This window comes from Dipteris shenzhenensis, chromosome 4 (assembly GCF_047967505.1).
Source record: "Dipteris shenzhenensis isolate YYH24624 ecotype China chromosome 4, Dip_SZ_1.0, whole genome shotgun sequence".
Taxonomy (NCBI): Eukaryota; Viridiplantae; Streptophyta; class Polypodiopsida; order Gleicheniales; family Dipteridaceae; genus Dipteris; species Dipteris shenzhenensis.
Genome location: NC_141599.1, coordinates 26,971,365 through 26,985,883, shown reverse-complemented (window position 1 = coordinate 26,985,883; position 14,519 = coordinate 26,971,365). Strand labels below are relative to the sequence as shown.

General features: G+C 40.0%; 1 long non-coding RNA gene across 1 annotated transcript; it reads left to right on the top strand.

The window, feature by feature from the left end:
- Nucleotides 1–5,742: 5,742 nt before the first annotated feature.
- On the top strand, nucleotides 5,743–7,219 carry LOC147902661 (uncharacterized). Its single transcript, XR_015540853.1, has 4 exons — nucleotides 5,743–5,848; nucleotides 5,976–6,173; nucleotides 6,803–6,984; nucleotides 7,093–7,219. It is a non-coding gene; the product is annotated as an uncharacterized LOC147902661 (long non-coding RNA).
- The last annotated feature ends 7,300 nt before the right edge of the window (nucleotides 7,220–14,519 follow it).

Sequence of the window (14,519 nt, the reverse complement as noted above, 5' to 3'; positions counted from 1 at the left end):
CTCCTCTCATTGCAAATGGCACTTCAAACACAACCTCTCGCTGTGACACATCCTTACACTGGTGAATCCTGATGGTAGAAGAAATCAAATTGAAGACCGAAACTATTTCATTGTCCTCAAGCATGCACACACCATTTTCAGCAACCTTTTGTAGCAACAAAACACCATTCTCGTCATGAAGCATAGCACTACTCTCCATTGTCATCAGAAAGCTTTCAAATAAGGATAACTGCTCTTCCTTTTACAGAAGAAGCTTCAAAATCTGTGAAAGCAATGGGCCTGTAGACTGTAGAAGTCGAGTCAGTAGACAGAAAGTATCTACCTTGTAATGCCCCATACATAATGCCGAAAAAGGAAGGGAAAATTTTCCAAGGTGGACATAGCTCACATGCTAGGGAAGTTCAATGTTGCACAAGCAAAAGAACAAGAACGGCCGCAGCTCAATAAAGTAAGTGGTAGAGGTAGTATTGAATGCAAAACAGGCATCTCAAATACTATGTGGAGATACCCAAGGAAAAAAGATGCTTGAAGTGAAACATGGAGGCAAGTACGAATAGAGAAAAACACTATCAACAAGCTATGAAACTTGGAGGAAAATGTTGGAGTAGTGATTCAGTAAATAATGACAGTTCTTAAATTGTGTGGCACTCATGAAAGGAGGGGGTATAGTTATAAATGCCCTTATTCTTCTACCATGGAAGGTGGTGGAGTAGTGATACAGTAACACGAGCTCAAAAAATGTGTGCCACCAATGAAAGGACGGGCTATACTTTTAAATTCCTGTATTCTTGTAAATTTTAAGGGGGTAATTAAAAAACATTTGAAGGGGGTGATTGAGAAACATATTACAATGCATTTGTCTTGCAAAATATATATTACAATGTGAAAGATTGATCACATACAACTGCATAACTATTAAAGACTAAGGACCTTAAGCATGTCCATCATATGATCACATACAACTGCATAACTATTAAATACTTAGGACCTTGAGCATCCATCATGAAACGGTGAACAATCAAGTATTTGTAATATATTTGCTCCCAAGGGAATTAGCAAAATTACAATATATTACCAAATTACAAATATACTTATTTGCTAAGGAATATTTATCTAATGATGTAGAAAATATTGTTTTAAAAATCTATCAACTTTGCATTTAAATAAAATTGTCTCAAAACTTAGTGTATGCCTTGCCTTGTTTTTGTTTAAATGTTATATTTTAATATCATAAATATTTTGTTTCAAATTTATGAAAAAAAAACATGAAATTCAATTGCATTGATAATTAATCCAAGACACTTGTAAAATTTGGTATAAATGATTTTTTAGATTAAGAAAGATAACATTCTAATCATGCATATGAGTGGATTTGATTGGCCACATGGTCCAGAGTTCTAGTGAAACCATAAACCTCATGGAAAGCACATTTTTGTACACATGATGGATTGGACATGGTCTCGCTTTCCTGCATGTATTTACTAGACCTCGCTTCTCCATCTTGCCGCCTTAATTTATTCATGTTGCTGCCACGCCTACGCCGCCACCCTCCTCTTCTCTCTCCCCTTAATCTTCTAGTGCAGCAAGAGTCATTGGAGCCTTCTACTACAAACTCCTTCCTCATGTCGAGCCCTCAAGACTCCTTCTTCACACCGACTCATGATGAGCCTTCAAGACTCTTTCTTCACGCTGACTCATGATGAGCCCTAAAGAACATGAGAAATTCCATCGAAGAACGTCATGATAACCTGAGGAAGACGACGGAAATCTGAGAACAAGCAGGTTCTTGCTCTTTGTTACACCTCTCTGCAAGCTTTGCTCCTCTTCATCAGAAAGATTCTGAGACCTGAGTTTCTTAAGGTTGTCATCGATGAATTGAGCATACTTGCGGATGCTATCTCGCTTTTCTTTATTACCCATGGCCATCCCAATGCTTCTGATAAGAAACACCACAGCTTTGATGGCTAATCCCACGAGAGGCACTCGCTCAGCAAGTTGCGCACTTTCATCTGCCACGATCTTGACAAATTTCGGATCTAGAGCAGCGTTCAACACCTACAGTACAATCGATTAAGAATCATGACGACAAATTCTTTGGAAGTTTGGAGCACGAACGCCCACCAACTAGTCAGCAGTTACACGACGTAATCGATCGATAATATAAGGAGCTCAATCAATAATGGCCGGGTGCATCGAGAAAGATACAAATAGGCAATGAAATGTGGCACGGCCAGAGCTCCATCCGAGTTTTTAACACGTCTGACATACAATTAGAAGTACATTCAAATCGCATAGGACAGGAGCTGCGCACACCTTGGGAGATGCTTTCTGTGCTTTTTCACAATTGTGGGAACGAAATCAAGTAATTCGGGTGCATTTGATGAGGTGGATGGGAGTGATGCAGCTGCACTTGCAAACGAACTCATGCTTGATGCGTGCTTGCAAGATGCGGGCCAGAAATCTGATGAGTGATGTAAAATGAAGAGCAAAATAGCTCCGACGTTTTAAATTAAGGCTGTGATCGATCGCATAATCTTTGCGAATATTGTGGTTGCTCGTCATCGTCATTTGATTCCTTGCAAGCGCTGCTCCCTCCATAGCTAGATTTTGTCATCGTAATTCTCATCGTGCTTGTTTCGTTGCTGTTGCTGTTGCTTTTTCATCATCTTCCATCTCTCTTCCCTCTATAGCCTTGCCAAATGGTCCTTGTTCATGTCACTCCTTCCTCCCTTTAAACCCCCAAGCTCTGTTGCTTTTGCTATTGTCCTTCTCGTTCAAGCTCTCCTCCCTCCATAGTTAGGCCTTTACTTAGAGCAAGCAGACCTCTGCGTCAAGGTTCACATTCCCTCGACCTATCCCCTCGTAGAGCTTTCTCACTTTGTTGTGAGCACTGCATGAGCGTCACTGCATATAAACAATGAAAGCAGAAATAAACACCGCGAGCGGTGATCTTCGGAGGGGATCACGTCGACAGAAGAGATCGTTGGCGATGGATTAGTGTGGGGTAAAAAGTTTTTTTTAACGTTTTGGAGTGCAACTCCGGCTGGTTGGTAGAAAAGCAAGTTGATGCAGCAGAGATGGAGTAGAAATCTAATCACAATTCTCAAATGGAAGTGGCTGTCTTTCTCAGTCACCCCGCAACCCATCACAATTCTGTGCTCTCATCACGACAATGGAGGTGGCGGATCTGATAACGACAAGACAATCAGCCAAGAGCGACTCTTACGAGTTCTTCGTCTTATAACCCCATCCTTGGCCAGCATCGAATGCAGATTGCACTTCTGCTTCTTCGCCATAGTCCACCTCAGTCCAAGCCTGAGCCATAGGTGCTTCATCCTTGCAAGCTTCTATCTCCCCTATTCCGCTGGCGGAATAGAGGGAGATTAATGTTGAGCCATAGGTGCTTCATGTCTGCAAGCTTCTATCTCCCCTATTCCGCTGGCGGAATAGGGGGAGAGTGGCATTAATCGAGAGCAAGTCCTGCCGCTAGCAATGCTATTTTATCCTCTTGATCATTGAGTTCGTAGTATAGCATGGTTGTCTCTACTAACTCATGGGATGCACATTAGTCATCTTGTGAGACTCGTCGGATGCACGAGCACTTGGACAGGCGGCAAACATTGTGGGTTGGACAAAAATCATGTGGACGTTTAGTATTTTGAAGGTCGTATTCGATAATTTCAAGATCGAGTTGTGTAGGAACTTCTATGTAGATTGGACATCAAACCAGTATACAAGCGAAGTGACACAATGTTGATAAAGTTTGTTGAAAATGTATAGTTGCCAGATGTAGCAAAAGCCATTCCAAAGCTTTGTCCGAGGGCACGATCACATGGGTCGAGAGAAAGCATCACCGTCCAAAAGCTTTTCATCGAACCTATCCCCCTATTAAGAATAGGGGGTCATGAGCAACTGTTCACCTCTTCATGTCACTCTCCCCCTATTCCGCTGGCGGAATAGGGGATTGCATAGTTTTTGGAATGCACTTGATAGGAACTGCATAGTTTTTTGAATGCATTTGATAAAATAAAGCATATTTTTTACGAAAGGAATGCATCTTTTAATGAAATGAAGATAAGAAAATGGAGAATGTTAAGTCCCTTATTGCCAAAGCTATGTCAAAGCTTGGAAGCTATGTCAAAGCTTCAAGTTGATGGATTAGGGGATTGCCATGATATTTCTCGTTGCATCTCAAGCATCCAAGAATATTAAAGATCACTTGGAGGCTTCAAGTTGATGGACTCCCTACCATATTCCGTTGGCAGAATAGGGGGAGAGGCAACCGTACATCACTTGGAGGCTACATCACATCAAGCTACTGCAATTGGTAATGTTCAACCGGGCTACAAGTTGATGGCCTCCCTCCCCTATTCTGCCGGCGGAATAGGGGAGAGGCAACACCATTTTAGTGTTCTTGCTTCCTGCATAGCACATTGTAATGAATGTGCCCTTCCTACTATGGAATCACTATGCATCATTGATGCCCTCCCCACCCTATTTCGCTAGCATAAAAGGGAGAGAGGCTTCATTAAGACATGGGAGAGACCTTGTATCTCAAACATCCAAGCATGTTGAAGATCACTTGGATGGTGGCCTCCCTACCATAAGATATGGGAGAGACCTTGTATCTCTTGGCTGCCCATATGCTTTCTCATGGCTGCCCACTATGCTACATAGCCTCTCCCCCAAAATATGGCAGGGAGGCCTTCATGAAAAAAGAACAATGGCCTATCTGCTCAGCTCATGGCTACTTAGCTCATGGATTCCTAGCTCATCCATGTCCAAGCTTATCTATGATTTAGCTCATGGCTCATGGCTAAACAGCCACAACAACAATACATGGGAAATGCTAGAAAGCAATATGAAACATTTGAGAATATGTAAAGCAACCATTAGCTAAGGTATATAGGGTAGCCATTATGTGATGATAGAAGGAAATATGCAGTATTAGAGAGCATATAGACCAGCCATGACATAAAGTAGCCCTTTCAGTGTACCTTAGAATAAGAAGAGAAGAGAAAACAAGGGCAACCTCTTAGCATCTTGAGTAGAATCTTCCTTGGTAAGTAGGTCAAAATACATTGTAGCTGGAGTAGGATTGTGGGATAGCCAAGCTACAAGCTTGGGCATCCATGAGCTAAAGCATATAGGGCAAGTGATGCTAGAAAAAAATATGTAGCATTTGAGAGCACATAGAGCAGCCATGAGCAGCCATTCTTGCTTTTCATGAGAGCACATAGAGCACATTGAGTGTGCACAGAGAGCAGCATTTGAAAGCACATAGAGCATCCATTCTTTATTTCATGAAGGCCTCCCTGCCATATTCCGCTGGCGGAATAGGGGAAGGGGCTGTATTCAAAACATTGGAGAAGCTACATTCCACTGTCATTCTTGGTGTATCAGCGACATGGATATGTGCAAGTATATTCTTTTGTAGACATCTACAAGTAGATGTAGACTGTTGTAGCTTCCCATTGCTTCAAATGCTCCAACTGCATACTCTTTACTTTCATGATTCTCTAGTTGCTATGTCAATACTTATTATTCCTGACTTTACTTCAATCACTATTTGCAGGTTGTCATTTGGGATATTGGAAACTAAAATTTTTGGGGGGAATCGAACAGAGGTCCTAGCTCCTTAGGTATTTCTCTTTTTGTAATTTCAATTTGGGTGGAATAGGGGGATTGTGCATTTGTTTTTTCTCACAATATGGTTGCTCTTTACTATTCTTCTGTTGCTATGTCAATACATGTTCTTGACTTTCTTGAATCTCTCTTTGCAGATTGTTGGTTGGAATATTGGAAACTCAACTGTTTGTGGTATCAGCCCAAGGTCCAAGATCACCAAGTATTTCTCCTTTGGTCAATTGCATTCTTTGATTAATTGTTCATTCAATGGCTTACTTTTCCTCAAAGTGCAATAAAAAATGAATGATGGCTGAGATCTAATATCCAATTTCTTTTGTGTATGCTAGAAGTCATGACTAGGTTAGGAAAGAGAAAATCTCCAGTAGGTGGATAGGCTGGTGGTAAGAAGAAAAAGACTACCAAAAAGAAAGAGCAAGCACCAACAACACCATCCCCCACATCTGCTGACACACAAGCCAAATCTCCAAATGCAGAGGAGGTTGAAGAGATGTCAGTGGAGAAAGAGTCTGCTAGCAAGAAAGACAGTGGACTGAATCGATGGATTGTAATGTTGGAAGTGATTTTCTTGAGTCCATAACTGTCAATAGAGGAATGATACCTCCTCGTATAAATTTGTGCAGATCATTTATCAACCTAAGGTGAGACAACTTAGGAATGACCTCTCCATTCTCAAGAGAGCATTTGAGATGGAGGGAGATGTCCTCACAAAGGGGTCCTTTATTATTTCAGTTGGGATGTTTGATGGGACAACCAAAGAGGTGGATGATGAGATAAGGAGCTTCATGGGATAAGCATTGGCTTGTTGTGAATGATGAGTTTGAGCATGAGCTTCAACAAACTCCTGCATGGGAATTCCTATCCTACAATATGTTATATGTGTGGAAGGGAAACCATTGAACTGCCTCATGGATGGAGAGCATTAGGGAGGTCTTTGTTAATGACAAGGCAAGGCATATCAAGATTCATGCACATATTATAGCTCCAGGGTGTGACAATGAGTTGAGGTTGATTGCAGCTTTGCAAAGGTTTAACTTGTGAGTATCATCTTTCTTTCTTCCACTAGTTGTTTCAAGAACATATTTCTATTTTCTACTTTATTGCTAGAACAAATTCCATTGTCCAGATTGAATGAGGAGGCAATTGTTGCAACAAGTCTTAAAAGATTACTTGTATCATACAAGTACACTTGTTGGTTGTGATGCGCAAGTATTTCTGGAGGATTTCACGGAAGAAGAGAAGAAAAATATTGAGCTTGTACGGCAAAAGGAGATTGGTCAAGGAAGAAGGGTTTGGTATCCCCTCACACAGGCTATTCTTGGTCGCATGGTTTATGCTGTGAGTTCTTATACTCTCTACCTCATGCTTTCATTCCTTCTACTTTGGCTTCATCACTTCCTCTATAGAGTTTGAATTTATTACTTTGGTGCATACTTGCTTTTTTAGGGCAAGTGGAAATCCGATTTTAAAGTAGCTTGTAAGAAGCTGCCTCTTGGAATGGGATAAAGATGAAAGAGTTGTTAAGATAGCTAGGATTAAAAGAGCAGTCACTCGAACATATAGGAGAAAGGTGCATAGGGTGAGTTTATGCTTTTTCCTTTGTCTAGTATTACTATGAATGGCTTTCAAATGTCATGCTGAATCTCTTTTGTACTATGGTTTTCACAGATTTTGTCAATAATAAATCCTGCACATGGCAAAGATTGGTTTCACAAATTATGGTCCTTGCCATATGAAGACACAACTGCTAAAATTATACTAGACAAGTTGTATCTAGTGGCCATTGCTTCTTGCAGCAAGGCTAGGCAGCTTTCATTATTATCTTTGCTTGGGTATGATTTGAATTTGAAGAATAGTTATGGAATGCCAACAAGTGACCATGCCTTCATTGGGTGGCTTGCAAAGGAAGTTTTTATAGACTAGGTTCTTGAAGAGTGTCATAGGGTGTTGTCACAAGTTTAGGCTTCCTTTGTTGGTGTTTCTCCTTTGGAGTTGCTAGAGCATCCTACACTATCCAAATATTTTGAGGGTATTGTGGCAAGACATTGGAGTGATTTGTATGAGCCCCTTGCATTCTTCATGTATGTGGCTATCGTGCCTGCAAAATAGGTTGACCTTGTGAATGCAAGTAGAAGAGTTGTTTTAAGGTAAGAATTCATCTTTCATTGCCTAATAATTGAATTTCTATTTCATAGTGCTCTTATGCTTTCAATTGTTTGGGTTTTGAGTAGGTTTATTCTTCATTTGCTGGAAACAAAAAAGATACATACCATTCCATCTATTTGCAAGGCATGGATAGTGCTCAAGCTTGCTACATATTGCATGTACACACATAAAGTCTTTCATGAGGACATGACTGCAAAAGGAACTATAACGCTTTCAAAGTGGGAGAGAAAGCATTTTCCATGGTGGATAGAGATGAGTAGTGGAAAGTTTGTGGAGGAGGAGGCATTAATGCTAGAGAGGTATACTTTTCATGTTGGTTCTTTCTGTGCCTCTTGTTCTGAACTAGTTTTTTGTGATTGACTTGCTCCATGGGTTTCTTGATAAGGCTTTTGAAAGGTCAATGCAAATTTGATTTGGGATCCCCTACAAACATGACCGAGGAGCAACGTAACATAGGGAATCTTGACCCTACAAAACCAGGGAGAAGGAAGAATATATCTTTCTTGAAGTTTTCCAATTCCTTTTAGTCTAGTATTGTCATTTAATATGCATTATGTTTGCAGATACTCCGGAAGTTGATACCTAGGAGTTAGGTAAAGGTATGGGAGTTTTACTATATCAAATTGGGCAAAGAGATAATGCAATCACAGCTTGCAGATGGATATCAAGAATTGCATGATTTCTTTGCACTTCTACACCAACAAGGGAAGAAACAAAACTCTAATTGGCACATGGAGTGTGGAATGTTGGATTGTGGATCCTCCCACAGGGTATGTTGTAGGTGGTGAAGGAGAGGTTCCACCTTGGAATGTTATGACAAAAGATCCTATCTCCTCTTCCCTGGCCATTGCTGCAGTTGTGATGGATGACAATGGGTGGACTTTGGTTTTCATCTCTCCATCTACTCTGCCTACTATGGAGCACTATGTAGTAAGATTAAAAATGGAGGTGGCTTGCAGGTAAATTGATTTGTGTTGAACACTTCATGAAGTCTTTTGGGTTATAGGCTAGGGTATGATTCTAGTACATATTGTTTTGCTTCAAGCAGATGGATAGTACAAAGCATGGAACCTCAAGGCATTTCAAACACACTTGGGATTGGTGTGAAGGTGAGTCTTCAGGGGTATGTTTTCTTCTGCTTTTGTATCATGAAATAACATAGAAAATGACTCATGCTTTTTTGAATAGTCTTTTGTTTTCCATGCTATGGCTATGAGGAGGATAGGACAAAGACCCACATTTAACATGCAATCAACAAAGGGTGTGGCCTCCATGATGAGGATAAGTTTAGATGGCAATGTGCTTCCACATTACTTGCCTTCAGTCCATCGTTCCAAAAGAGTTGGCAAGGGATCTCTTGAGAAGAGTCCTGCATTCATACTTATGTTATTAGATATGTTGTGTCCTCCAAATGGTTCCATTCTTGAGATGGGGGTAGGGACATGGCCAGGATTGAGGGCTGCACTCCACTCTGGTTGCCCTTGCTTGGCAATAGACAATGACCCAGAGATATGTATTGGACTACTTCCAAGAGTGGTGGATGCTATTTATGCAAGTGTGGGATCATCTACACATCACCATATGCTCATGGACATTGATGCTAAGGAGGAAGAAATCAATGTTGCCATGCCATTGCACTAGTGAGGAAAAATGTTGTTCTTTATTTTGAATGCATACCATTCATTTACACATGTAAGAGAGTTCTAGAGTTTCATTTTGAAGTGAATTGCCGACTTACATAGAGAGTATGGCCATGCACATGGAAAGGAATCACAAATCATATACTATGAGTTGAGGGAGAAGGGGAGACGATAGACTCTATTTGTGGATGACTCCGACGATGAGAATTAGTTTATGGTTCTCCTATCTTCCTCGTTATATGCTTATACTTAATGGTCTACTAGACATTGGGGCTATCTCACATCCACGATATTTATTTTTGGCTATCATTTTGATTCTAAAATTTTGTGACATTGTGCGTATGAGACAATAGTTTGGAAAACTTTTTTGGGGTTCACTCTAGTCTATTAATGCGCAAGTAAAATCTACATTGGAGGTACAGACTGTTTTGGCTTTTTGGAAACAATCTTGAGCTTCCATTTTGTTGGTTGGCATTATTTAATGTAAGATTCTATGATATGCATGCATTCCTTTTCCTTCATACATTGTCACTCTTACTTGTTATATTACCTGCATCTATTTGTAAAATCACAATTAGCAGCTTACATATAGATAAGCAAGTTGAAGTGTACACGAAGATTTATTGGTCGGATTAATTCATTGAAATTTAGAATGTAAATGGCTCTTGTGAGTTACAATTTTTAGTGTGGAATCCTCGATTCATGATCTAGATTTAATGTTTTTTCAGTTAGGAATACTCAAATTCTAGCTCAAAGAATTTCTAGGATTGGGGAAGAAAAAAACATGTACTATTTATGCTTTTATTCTTCAATGCATTAACAATAAGTAGAATTCTTTTCCTTTAAATGGATTCCCTTTTACTGGGCCAAATCCCACATCTGGTAAAAGTTTTGTGCAATATGTTCAAACCTTGTTTATATTGTTAGAATTAGTTGGTATTTAACATATGCCACCGTAATAGTGTTCCGGTATGATTCCTTGAATGAATATACATAGGAACATGTTGCAAAAAGGCTCGCTCGGAATTCTCTGCTCGTGGTTTTTCGCTCGGAAACCTAGTGGACCCTGTAGCCATGATGGTAGTCATAAGAGCAGAGTTGGTGTTTTCCACTTGAATTGCTTTGCCTTTCTGAGCATATGTCAATCTTGCTGGTGGTCTGCTTTCCCTAGTAGACCGTCTGACTGCTGTGGCTCTGCTTGGGGTGTTGCAGGAAATTCTTGCTCTTCTTCATCAACTTGTTCTATAGATGACTGTGAAGTTGATGCTTCTATCTCCTGTGTAGGTGAGGTTTTCCATTCTGATTCCTCATAAAAAATTACATCTCTCGAGATAATGACTTTGCAGTTGATGGGATCATACAATTTGTATGCTTTGCTTTCTTCACTGTAGCCAGCCATGATGCATTTGCGTGACTTTGCATCCAATTTTCTGTGATGATCATCATGTATGTGGGCATATGCTATGCAACCAAATATGTGGAGATGCCCAATGTGTGGCTTGTGTCCAGTGAATGCTTCATAAGAAGTCATACCTTGTATCGGTTTGGTAGGAAGCTGATTAAGCAAATAGTTTGCAGTGGCTATTGCTTTTGCCCAATACTGATTCAGAACATGCTTTTCACTAAGCATTGCTTTAGCACTGTCTGCTAAAGTCCCATTCTTCCTTTCAGCTCTTGCATTCTGCTGAGGAGTATCTGCACATGTGAATTGTCTTCATATGCCGTGACTTTTGCAAAAGTTCATGAATGCTAAAGACATGTATTCACCTCCTCTATTTGATCTCATGACCTTGATCTTTCTGCCTGTCTAGTTTTCTACCATGGCTTTGAATTCTTAAAATCTGGAGCAGATTTCTCTTTCAGAAAGTAGACCCAACAATATCTACTGTAGTCGTCGATGAAGGTCAAGTAGTAAAGTGAACCATTGATGCTGCGAGTCTAGGCATAACCCCATACATCTGTATGTATCAAATCAAGAATACCTCGTGCACGAGAGGTACTTCTAACAAAGTTGGTTTGCTTTTGTTTGCCAAAGGAGCATGCTTCGCAAACTTTTCCAAGAAACTGTAGCTTCGAAATCCCAATTGCCATATTCTGATTCCTGAGATCTAACAAGTACTTGAAATTGACATGACCATATCTCTTATGCCATTTGTAGATAGTGGCATCTGTTGCGGTTGAGTTGACATGGCATGCTTATCTAGTACTGTAGCTAGCATTCTGTATAAGTGTCCTTCCTTGACACCTTTTGCTACTAGCGAACATCTTTTGGATTTGTCTCTGATAGTGCATTCATCATCGTCAAAGATGACTTTGTAATTATGTTTCGTCATCTGACCTACTGACAAAAGGTTCTTGCTGAGCTTCAGAACATAGAGCACATCTTTGACTAATCCTTTTGTACTAGTGAAATTGTTCATAGGGATAACACCTGTCCCTTGAACTGGATTCGGTGTATTGTCTGCTGTGTAGATGACATTTTTCTAACCTTCTAATGGCTTCATTTCTGTGAACCATTCCTGATGATTTGTCATATGAGATGATGCACCGCTATTGATGTACCAAGGATCCTATTCCACTTGGTTGACTTGATAGCCATAATCCTCTTTGGGACTGAAATCAGTGTCTAGGTACACTATATCAGTCTTATGCAATTTCTCGCTTGCAAGAAACATATTTCGATTGCTTTCAGGACCCAAACTAGTCACTATGAATTTCTTGTTATTCCTTTTGGATTGATCAATGCACCTGCCACATTTAATTGAATGATGAATCGTATCTTCCTACCCTATCAAGACTTTGTGGTAGTTTTCTTTGATGATATCATGATTTATAGCAAGAGTCGAGAGGAACATGAGAAAAATTTGGATCTTGTTTTCTCTCTCTTACGTGAGAACCAACTGTATGCCAATGCGGAGAAAAGTTCTTTTTTCCAGCCTAAAATTGAATATCTTGGACACATTGTTTGAGCTGAAGGCACTCGAGTTGATCTGAAGAAGGTAGAAGTAATAGTAAACTGGCCACAGCCTAAAGATATCCATGAGTTATGGTCTTTTCTAGGTCTGTGTAGTTTCTATCGCAGATTTCTTAGAAATTTTGCACATAAGGCACATCCATTGACCGAACTACTGTGTAAGACTCATGCTTTCTCTTAGGGTGAGCAGCACACTTTAGCCTTTCAATGACCTAAGGGTGCAATGACGCACACACCAGTTTTGACCATGTTGAACTTTACGAGACCCTTCTTTCTCATGGTTACTGATGCTAGTGGATAGGGTTTTGGGGTTGTGCTCATGCAAGATAACCATCCAATTGCATTTGAGTCACGTAAATTAAAACCAGTAGAGCTAAACTATTCCATGTATGATAAAGAATTAGCCGCTGTGGTGCATGCCCTTAAACTCTGAAAACACTATCTTATGGGTTCCAAGTTACTCATTAAGACTGATCACTAGAGTCTTAGACATCTCCTTACTTAGCCGATGATCTCGGATCTCGGCAAATTAAATGGGTTGCCTTTATTGACAGCTTTAAACCGATGATCCAATATCAACTAGGCAAAGACAATGTAGTTGCCGATGCACTGAGCCATCGACCTAGCATAAATAATATCTCAGTCATCGAGGGAGATCGTTTCGAGCCTATGAAGGCAGACTATCCTACTAATCGAGACTTTTTAGAAATTTGGCATAACATTAAGCAAGCTTATTAATAGCACCCCTATGGCCTCGTATTCCATTCATAATGACTATCTTTTCTACGAAAAGCACTTGTGTGTCACTGCACCATTTTGACACTTGGTACTAGAAGAGGTACATCAGCCACCCTACATGGGACATAGAGGCATCGTTGCTACGTATCAGACTGTAATTCAAGATTTTTTCTGGCCTAATCTTAGAGTTGATGTTGCAACTTTTGTTGCACAATGTCGTATTTGCCAAAAAGTCAAGAGCTACAAGGGCAAATATCAAGGTTTACTTATGCCTTTACCAATTCCTAATGGCCCATGGGAGCAGATTTGTATGGACTTTATTACTGGATTTCCTACAACTAGCTCAGGTTTTGATATGATTTGGACTATCATTGATAGATTTAGCAAGCAGGCTTACTTTATTGCACAATGTCATATTTGCCAAAAAGTCAAGAGCTACAAGGGCAAATATCAAGGTTTACTTATGCCTTCACCAATTCCTGATGGCCCATGGGAGCAGATTTCTATGGACTTTATTATTGGATTTCCTACAACTAGCTCAGGTTTTCATATGATTTGGACTATCATTGACAGATTTAGCAAGCAGGCTTACTTTATTCCTTGTAAGAAGACTTTGACCACAGTTCATGTTGCTCATTTGTTCATCAAGCACATCTTTATACACCATGGCCTTCCAAAAGTAATCGTGTCAAACCAGGATAGTAAATTTTGTAGTAACTTATGGACTGCACTCTTTGACAATCTTGGTACGAAGTTAGATCTTTCCCCAGCTTTTCATCCTGAGTCTAATGGCCAAACCGAGGTCACACAAAATACTATTTGTGAAATGTTACGTGCTTATGTGTTTGGTTAGCCAGGCAAATGGGACAAATTTATACACATATTACAATTTGCCTACAACAACACTAAGCACTCTGCTACAGGCAAATATCCATTCCAAATTGTTTATGGAAAGACCATTCCTACTCCATTGACCCACCTTAAGCACCAAGTAGAGGATGCTGATCGATTTACTGAAGATTTCTCTAACATTTTGGCTACTATCAAAAAGAATATTGAGCATGCTCAAGCTGTGTATACTGCACGTGCAAACAAGGGTAGAAAGAAAGTTGTATTTGTTGAAGGTGACCTAGTCATGTTACGTATTGAGAAGTGCAGACTTAAGAGTATTGAGACACACCCTGTAGTTAAGTTTGCCGCTAAATCCTATGGTCCCTTTAAAGTTTTGGAGTACATTAATGACAATGCCTATCGGCTCAAATTATCACCTGATTGGAAAATTCATAATTCTTTTCATGTGCACGTCATGAAACCTTTCCTTGGAGACCCACCAGTTCGACCTATTTTAGACGATG